The 10,785-nt window shown below is 34.3% G+C and overlaps 1 long non-coding RNA gene across 1 annotated transcript; it reads left to right on the top strand.

Annotated features, from left to right (window-relative positions):
• Positions 1–3,506: 3,506 nt before the first annotated feature.
• On the top strand, positions 3,507–5,013 carry LOC110882837. The gene is made up of 3 exons (XR_002560247.2): positions 3,507–3,643; positions 4,200–4,249; positions 4,746–5,013. It is a non-coding gene; the product is annotated as an uncharacterized LOC110882837 (long non-coding RNA).
• Positions 5,014–10,785: the final 5,772 nt, after the last annotated feature.

Raw genomic sequence — 10,785 nt, forward strand, 5'->3', positions numbered from 1 at the left:
ATCGAATCCCACAATCCTACGAGTAAACAAAAGCAAGAATCGAAGATCAAATATGCAAATTCAGTCAATGGATAAACGATTTGGATGAACAATCGAGTATCTTGGTACTAGTGGAAGTTCCCGGTTAATTTAATACATAGAATATTTACAAAATACATAGGATATTTACAACACTCCTTTCAACTGATATATTTACAAAATGATCTATTTTTAACCTATCCAAATCCTCTTAACTTAATCTCTACTAACTCTAACATATTACACAAAATATCAACCTAACTTAAGAAAACGAATCAGAAAAAGATCCATAATATGTGCTAGCTAGAGTTTAGTGTGTGAAAATATTATAGATTTTAGCCTAGAACTCTCTATTCTAAAGCCTCCAATATATACTATATACTTGACAAGTTAGTTAAAGCCTTAAACCAAGGAATTATCAAATTAGCCCTTCCATGCTGCACCTCTAACTTTTACCTCATCAACAACCCCTTCAGCTACTTGACAAATACCATTTTAACCCTCACACATAAAACAACAAATCAATCAATCCTTATTTTATACAAAGTTCGCGACAGAAAGAAAGAGTTATAAACGAACCACACGTTCAGCGAATCAGTTATGGAAGAACATGAACAAGAAATTATGTTCGATTAGTTAAATGAACGAACACGAACAGATGTCTCGTTCGTTTAATCACGTTCGTGAATGTTCGGTAATGTGTTCGTGAACATTCCTTTATGTTCGTTTGTTTATGTTGTTCATTAAAGATTTTTTTAGCATTTATTTATTCTATCTAAACTTTTTATATTCTTTAATTCGTTATTTATCTTCTTACCCAAAAAAATAAAATATAAAACTCTGTCTCTACCTTATTTATGCATCGTTCCACTTTCCTTCTCAGTATTCACATCAAAAAACACTATCAACCTTCGGTCAACGATTAGGACTTCAAGGTCTAGCGCCGCTCCCTTTCGCCATCCACCTCTAGCCACTGCCGTCTCCGCCGATTTTATTTGTGTTCGTTTGTATTCGCGAAACGTTCGTGAACACGTTCCTTTCCTTAATGAATGAATACGGACAGAAAATCTCGTTCAATAAGTGTTTATGAACCGTTCACACACACGTTATATCCTTAATGGACGAACGAACACAAACAAGACCTTATTCGTGTTTATTTGATTCGTTTACAACTCTAAATTTGTATACGTTCAACATAATAATAATTTATTGTTAAGTAAACTAATAAAAGTTCATTTCTCAAAGATAAAATTTTAAAAACAATTCAAAGTTATATTTTTAAAGGATGAAATAATTCAACTCGTCCACATTTGAAACAATGAAATCCACCAAAATTCATTAGGTGTAGGTAGGGGTGTTCATCAAATCGAATATCGAATTTTCGAATTATTCGAATCGAATTATTCAAATAATTTTAATTTTTTCTTGAATTCGAATTCGATTCGTATTCGATTCGTATTCGATTAAAACCTACACCGTGTAGGGCAGGGACATATTTTTTAATCTCTTTGGGGTTTGGCCGCTCGGTTTCGAGTTGGTGGTTTTAATAAAGTTTTCCTTTAAAAAAAATTTTAATCACTTTGTCTGAATAAAATGTTTACATGATCCAATAAAAATATAACTCTTTTATAGGCGTTGACTTTTCTTGCTGAATATAGAGCCCATACGGACATGAATGATACATGCATCCTCCATTTGTCAACCGTTATCGGCTGCCGACTTCAACGATTGAAGTGGGTTTTTTATATATTGTTGTAACATTTTTTTAAAACAATATTTTTTATTTTAATGGTTTTATTGTTTACAAAAATCAGTTGGCAAAGAAATTTACATCTTGGACACTATAATTACTAATTGCTAAAAAAATAATAACCTTAGGCTCCCACTAATCTTACACCTATGTAATCTTATTTTCATATCCCTAGTTGTATACGGCTCGTATACGAGTATACGGCTCTTATAGAATGTAGTTGCACACAATTCAATGCGTTGGAATGTTTTATTTTGACTAATTGCATACGGGCCGTATACATTGTAAACGACCAATATAATGTTATACGGCCAAAGTTGATTAATCTGAACGGGGTTTGATCAAGTTTTAGGTTTTAGCATATGTATACGGGCCGTATAATGTTATGCGGTCCGTATATAATTAAATGTTTTTTTTTTGAATTTTATAAACTGAAAGAATGTATAATAATTCTTTTGGATATACGACTATAGTAGCGATAAACGTACACACACGGTCCGTATATAATTAAATGTTTGTATTTTTTAATTTTATAAAACCGGATAAACGTATAATAAGTTTTTTTTTGATATACGACTATATTAGCGATAAACGTATACGTACGATCCGTATATAATTAAATGTTTTTATTTTTAATTTATAAAACCGAAAGAACGTATAATAAGTTTTTTTTGATATATGACTATATTAGCGATAAACCTACACTTACAGGTGTTGAATAATTTTCGACTTTATTATGTTACGAGTTTTTAATATGTCGTCGATTATGTTACGCTAGCATTAGGTTAATAATCAATATCTACTGACAATAAAACATATGCATACGACAAACAATTCGATAACAATCATCAAACAAACAAAATACAATATAAACATAAGATAAATGTTTACAATTCAGTTTCGATGGTATATCTTTCGATTCTCGATTCGTTAAGCGATTTCTACGCTTCCAAATCCCGAGTAAGGCTAAGTACAGTACAGTACCTACATACTATATACAACACAAACATGTACACAACATCACCAATCAAGCCTTGTTAATAGTCTTTTTCGGTTAAGTTGTTAACTACGCGTTTCTTGCTGAATACTTAGTGGTTTTAGATCCGTATTTATCACTAGCAATCATCATATATATATACTTGTTATGCATATTAAAATTTTAAACAACCCTTATGGCCAAAAGGAGAGTTATGTATGGATCCAAATTAATTGCTTTTTGTTAAAAACAAGTTTTAACATAAAAAGGCCATAAAAAACACTTAGGAAAAGGATGATACGTTAGACTTTTAACTGAAAATTGCTGGTTATATGGTACAACAGAAGTGGGAGAGTGTTGGGAGTGAATTGGATTGCTTAAAGTGGAAGAAAGTGTGTGTGTGTATGGGGGGGGGGTATTATGTCTGATCGGAAATGAGGGGGAAGGGACAATTGTTCCTTTGGCCATTTTGACTAGGGGTGTGAAAAAAATCTATAACACCCCAAATTTCGTATGACATATTATAATGTTTAATCGCAATACTTTGACGAAAAGAAATGGTAAACATAGATTTTTACCATTATTAAGATTTATAGCTTTTAGCAAATCTAAAATCTTATAAATATGCATGAAGGTTTACTAAGTTGGTATGTAATTATGGGAAAAGTGTCATGTTCTAGAAGATGAGGGGTTAAAATGAAAAATATGTAATTAAAACACTTAACAAAAACATGCCCAGTGCTTGAATGTGTGAGTGTGTGCTATCGTGAGAAGAGGCCAGGAGGAGCTTTCCCCTCAAAACCCTAACATCCTAAAATCCATCAAATTGAAAGGGAAATCAAAGATTAATTGAATGCATGAGCCAGGAACTTTGATTATCTAAGTGTTCTTGACATCAAGTAAGTTTAATGTCATAATTTGGTAATGATTGATGAAATGGTTTATGTGGAATTCGTGAGTTTCTATGGAATCAAACATGAATGCAGAATGATATGAACATATAAGAGTTGAAATTATGCTCAAATCTCTACAATGATGAATTAGGGTAAAACCCACTTGTATGTCAAAAGATGATTAAAATTTGTGAAATCCTATATGCTAATTAAGATTAATGTTGATGAAGTTTTGATGAATAGATGATTTAGAACAACATGTATTTGGTTAGGATGACAAATTGTAAAGATGGAAATGCTTATGTTAATCAATGGATGAACTATGGGAAAAATATGCTTTAAATACTTGTACTTCATACTTTATAGATAGTACGCACGCCATGTGTTCGATGAAATGCCTAGGAATGATTTAGTTGAAGTTTGACATGAATTCTTGAATTAATGGTAATGTAAATGAAAAAGGATATATAGGTAATTATATTAAGTCATGATGAAAAAATAAAAAAATGCATATGTGAAGAAATGTTTAAGAAAGCTAAAAGCATGAAGTTATAATGTATAGGCGCGAAGAAGGTACGAGTCACTTGTAGTCGCAAGCGTCACAAGATCATGGTAAGTTCATATGAACTTAATTCTCCTTTCATGTAGATCTACTAATGATGGTTTGCTATTTAAATCTTAGTGTTGAGTTGTATGTTCATTTATGATAAAATTGTGATACGTTGTATATTGGAAAATGGATAAGTAACCCAATAGTATTGGATGTGTAATGACCACTCAAGTGGGTCATAAATCATTTGGAAAGTAGGATGGTAAATGGTCAGAAAATGACTTATTAACAACGGGTCAAAATGATGAAAGTATGTTAAGTGAATGGTATGTATCGAACCATTTCGGATGGGTCGGATAGACTATATGTTGAACATTTCCGAAAGAAATGTTGAAGAGCATAAAGAAATTTATGCTAAAAAGGAAAGAATGAATTTGGCATAAGGTTGTTGACAAAAGAATAAATTTTGTTAACGGGTCGAATAATGGTAGTTAAATAAAAGATTTGTTATTGCATATATATGTCGAACTAATAAATGTTTGGTGTTATGAATGATAGGTAAATCTCATGCTTAGAATGGCGAGCTCGAATTCGAACACACCACATCGTCCATATATGCGCTTCCGGTTCAAGTTATCTTTTGAAATAGGTCAAATAATTTTTGTAATGTAAATGTAAATTTTATGTTTTAGGATGTTCGTAAGTAGTTTGAATTTTAAAACCTTTTTGGATAGTTCGGACATAACCCTTGTATTAGGTCTTGCATGGTCACTACTTTTATTTCTTTTGAAAAAAGTGTCGTAGAAGTTTATTTGATTGATGTTTGTTAAAAGCAGGGGAATGTTTATAGTACGAACGGGCCATGCCAAAATTTTGTCAAAAATTAGTGTGTTATTTTTAATCTATTTGAATGTTCAAAAATTGGGCGTAACAAAATCTGAATCCGAAACCGATTTCGAATTATCCAAAATTCCGAATCCGAATTATCCGAAATTTTAGATATCCCAATTTTCGGATTCGGATTCGGATTCGGATAGCGATTTTCAAAATTTTCGGATATTTCGGATATCCGATATCCGAAATATTAAATAAAGTTATTTTAAATTTAATAAATAAATAAAATATATTTTCATTCAAAACCCTTGATCTACATTTCTACTACCAGTTCCTTTTCTGCCCCAACTTCCCATCGACGGATCTAGATCCAAGCTTCCCATCATTCCTTTGATCTAAGGTTCGAAAGTTGAAGTGTTCGACAACAAGTAACCAATATATCACCATTCGAGTGTTCGATCTAGGGCTGTACCAACCGATCATTGCCGGGAGCTTGAGTCTTGACATCGTTCAAGTTCCGCGATTTTAGTAGTTTAAGTTAGTAGGTATCTTTGATCTTATTGAAACTCCATCTTTAGTTGATTCAAAATTGATCGTTGGACTGTCTGCAATTTTGTAGGGGGACTAAGATGAACCATTCATGGCTTTAATTGGTTTTTATTTAAAGAAAGATACAGATTCATGGGATTAACTGCTTTCAATATGCAGGTTCTTTTGTTTTGAAAGATATACCATGTTTACATTTGTAGGTTTCATTTTGCTTGGAAAAATGATACTGGGGGATTTAAAGTATTCGAAATTTTCAATGCCATGTTAATATTTTGTTTTTAGGACTGGATAATTGGATGGATTCGAAAGATGGGTTGTGAATTTGTGATAATTAGAGGTGAGAAAGTTTAGGTCCGGACCGAAAATAACCAAGAACCGAACCGAAAATATACCCAACCCGACCCGAACCTAAGTACCAGGTATTTAGATTGGTTCCAATTTTTCACATAAAATCAGGTCGGGTCGGGTTGGTTCTCGATTCTTTTCATGGTGAAACCCGACTTGGACCTATGGACCGGAACCAACCCTATATTTAGGGTAGTGAATCGTGTAACAACTGTCAAAATTCCAGGTATCCGTACAACTATTAGACCATGATTAGTGCTTAATGACTGTGCTGAATTACAATTAATGATTCAAATTGCTTTCTGAATATTGCTTTATACATACATGTGTATCACATATTGCTTAATGTCATACCATTATTGCATGAGAACTTTATTGACTCAAATGATGCACTAAATATAGTTAGCACAGTTGTAACACCCCGTGTTTTCAAATGTGCCACCCGTGTCACTCCAACCATCAACCAAATACCAAACCAATGAAATATTGTATTTCATACTTGGGATTTGTATAAATATGTGTATCGTTTGCACATATTAATTCTTGTTCGATTTCGGGCTTTAAATCGCTTTCTGGAAGGTTATACGCGATCTGATGCGTAAATATAACCAGTTTAATGCAACAAACACTCTAGAACAGTGAAATAGGCTTAACATACATTAAATAACCATTACATAACTTAGAAATAAGTTTTGGGTGGTTTTGGTATGCCGAAATCAAGTTTATTCGCTTACAGGGACTAAATTCGACAAACTGCGAAAGTATGTCAATTTGTACTGTAACAGACCTTCCGGAACTTGATCATAAGTTAAGTATGCCCTAAATATTCTTTACATAGCTTAGAAATAGGCTTTGAGGTGTTTGGTGCGCAAAAATAAACTTTATGCTCATTCAGGGACTAAAAGCGTCAAAAAGTGCATAAGTTTGCATTTTCGCGCATATTTTACGTTTTGAATACTTCCGGACTTCCAAAAATTTATGTAAGCATTAAAATATTTTATTTTAGTTTTTGGTATGATAAATTCCATTCGTCGCTTAATTTGGATCGTTTTTGCATTCGTTACGACTCCCGTCGTAATTAAGCGAATAACGTAACCGTACGACCAAACGAACCGACATCCGTGATGTCTTTGAGCATATTTTAAGTTCCCTATACTTTAATATTATTTTAGAGCTTTGAAATGAGGTTAAAGGGGTTTAAAAGTGCCAAGAAAAATCAAGTTTTACAAGTGTAGGGACCATTTTTGAAATTTCTGGCAGATTCAATGAACCTAGTCCATTTTGAAGTGTTAATGGTTTTCACCCATGGTTTTGCAAAACCATGGGATGGTATTCAATGAACATAGTCCACATTAGGTTTTTGAAAACCATGTGCCCACATGTAAGGTCTAGATCAAATCACGTTTTTCGACGAACGATCTTAACGGTTCAAGGAAATCTATAAATACCCCTCACCCATTTCATTCTTCCTCACATTTGAATCTGATTCTACACTCTCTAAGTGGAAGTATATGCTTCCTACCTGAGAGTGAATCGGGTTCGAATCTTGCGGGGACCTTCTGTAAGTATTCTTTCGCGTTTTTCATTCGTTTTAGCGTTAAAGTCAAACTGCGTTTGACTTTCTGCATTAACCAGTTTATGGTCAATGCGAAGTTCGTTTGAACTTCATAACGTGAGCGTAATCACGATGGTTATAGTCCCTAGTAACTATACCTACTGATTACCACGTTATCTAGGCTCAGTGACGAGTCGTAGTTTCGGCCAAAATGCGTTTTCTCGCGTATTTTGTAACCAAACCACTCTAGGGTATTAAAACCGTTTGTTTTAATACCAAACCTGTTTTCTAACTTTACTAAACATGTTCTAGCATGTTTAGCTCGTCGCTTTTAGATTTGTGCTTGTTTAGGGTCGTAAAGGTAAGCGATCTAATCAATCGCTTATGCTTACGAACCCGACCCAATGGTCGATCTTTAGGATCCGACCAAACACATTAGGTGACCATAGTTGTATAGGGAATAACCTTCCGAGGTTATACCTTATGGTCACGACGTTTAGTTAGTTATATGATAAGTAGTTTATATGCCTTAGGTAAATTACCAAAATGCCCTTTTTACGCATAAATTCATTTTAAGTCTATGTAACGAAATTTTTGACATCTAAACTGATTTAACAACAATATTAAACATGTTAAGGCATATCTTGCTTGTCATAGGACTAGTTAGGCATTCCAAACGCGTTTTACGCAAACAACGCGTTAAAGTGGCGTAAGCTACCTAAACGGGTCGTAATGGGTCAAAAGCACTTAGGATAGGTTTCGTTTTAGTACGTAGGCTTTGTTAAACCATATTACATAAGTTCCCATACTTATTTGGTTTACGAACCCTTGTACTACCCGATCCTCCGATAGGTCCGTTTATTAATGTAGATACCTATATAGGTGCCGTTTGATTCCGTGATCTTCTAGCTTTGCTTGGTGGTTATCCTAAGACTTCTAAGCACCCTCAAGTGAGTACATAGACCCCACTTTTACTGTTTTCCAAACATTTTGGGGTGAAACACATGTGCCTACTTGTTACTTTCATGATTTCATGCTTTTATATCATATACTTGCTATGTTCACTAGTACACTATAAGTACATGATTTTATTATGATTTTGCTATGTATGCCCATTGTGTGCATACTTAGTACATCGTTTTACATGACATTCCATGCTATGTATGTTCATCATACTTAGTACATTTTGACATCACATGCTAAGTATGTTCATCATGCTTAGTACATATCACATCACATGCTATGTATGCCCATTGTGTTCATACTTAGTACATCGTTTTACAAGACATTTTATGCTTTGTATCATGCTATGTATGTCCATCCGTCGCATACTTAGTACATTGTTTGTGCATTCTTACCTATGGTTTGGTGATTACATATTTCACTTGCCATACATGACATTTTGTTTACACGTTACTTGATTTACATTTGACAACGGTTTAGACATGGGCAATTTACATTGGTGGTTTATGTGGGTAAGTGATTTGAGTAACGAGACGTGTGTAATGTGATACAAGCATGGTGGATACACCGCTGGTACTTCCTATATATAAGTGCTTGTATTATATTACATGGCGTAGCGTTATTTAAATCATTCATTTGGATTTATACATTTTTACACAAATAACATATTTTTCACAAGACATTGTTTTACAAAACAGTTTGTTTTATACAAACTCATTTTTACTTGGTTATTCATTTAACCTTGCATCATTCTTTTAACTATACATATCTATCATCGATTTTCAAACGTTTTATAAAAGCAAACACTTAAACTGGATTCATGACAAGTTTTTGGTTAAACATTTTCTTAAACCTATGTCATGGATCCTATTTTCATAAAACCTATGTACTCACCGGCATTTTTATGCTGACGTATTTTCACATGTGTTTCAGGTACAATAGTTGATGATATTTGATGATGATATTGATGCATGCTCACATAGGATTGGACGAGACCTTAGTGACATTAAAAGATGCAAGACTAGTTAATTTTTGTTATGTTTCTTTATTGTTAAGACATTGTAACTCATTTAATTCAATAAAATGAAATTTGTTTAATCCATGGTTGTGAAACAATGATTCTGTTACAACACTCCCCGACGTTTCCGCCACGTTTTGTTGTTTTACGTGGTCGGGGTGTGACAGAAAAGTTGGTATCAGAGCCAATGGTTATAGAGAATTAGGTTATTAGTAATGCTTTGACCTAGACTATAACCTTCCTAGGACCCTAACACAAGTTATCTTGTGTTTAGGTCTTAAAACAATACCGTCACTTATCCTTAAGTGACAACCACAACAAGAACATAAATTTGATCTGCCTTGAAAACTAATCATCTGTTCTAGGATGATTTATTATAAGGTTTTGAACCCTTCCAGTTTGACTCATATTTGGCTTAGTGCCTTTTGAGTTTTCAAACTCGTCAAAGCTTGGGTCTAAATAATGTGAACACGTGCAAACTGGAAGAGTGGGTGCCTGTACCCTGGGTCTTCTGTCTAAGGCTAGAGTGTTCGTACAAATCCGCAGTATCGGACCAGTCACTCTTACCTGGGAACTCTTGGGGTGAGTGTCCACTTATAGGCGAGCATGTCTTCGCGATACATTATATTGACCCGCTTACTTTGATTAGTCACCGTCTCATTTGTTTGCCTTTGGTAACAAACAAATGGTCACAACCTTCATGCGTTGTCATTTCCTTTTGACTATCTTTCGCTTGTTTCCTCCTATGCCTTCCATTGTCTTCAAGATGCCTCTTCATCGCAACAACCCTCAAATGTCCGAACCAGGTGCTGCAACTACCCAGCAAATAGGCGTCGTACTCCAGAGGACCGTTGATTTAGCTATCACCATGACTCGCCTCAGGGATGAAGACATATAAGGGAACTGCTCCTTGGTGCAATCAATGCCACCGTCATCATCCAAATCAAATACCCTGTTTCAAATGTACCCACAATGGACGATGGGGACATTTGGTTAACATGTGCCGCTTTGCAATCCAAAGCAAAGCTGTTACAAATCCTGTTGCTGCTCAACCTTCAAATTCTGCTTCATATGTCGCCTTGGCATATCTAGCGCCTCAACCTCGTGAACTTTCTACCTTGTGTATCGACGTAAGCACGCCTAGTGAAAGGTGTCGGAACACCACTCGTTACACAAACTCCAAAATCCATGTAGGATCTTTCTATCCTCATAATTAGATCCTTGTGGATGCATAACATTCACCGGAGTCCTTAATTTAATTCTTTGTATGATTCAATACGTACATTACAATTCAATAAGGACAAAGCCGAATTCCTATTAAGATTTTTCTATCT

This window comes from Helianthus annuus, chromosome 8 (genome assembly GCF_002127325.2).
Source record: "Helianthus annuus cultivar XRQ/B chromosome 8, HanXRQr2.0-SUNRISE, whole genome shotgun sequence".
NCBI classification, from domain to species: Eukaryota; Viridiplantae; Streptophyta; class Magnoliopsida; order Asterales; family Asteraceae; genus Helianthus; species Helianthus annuus.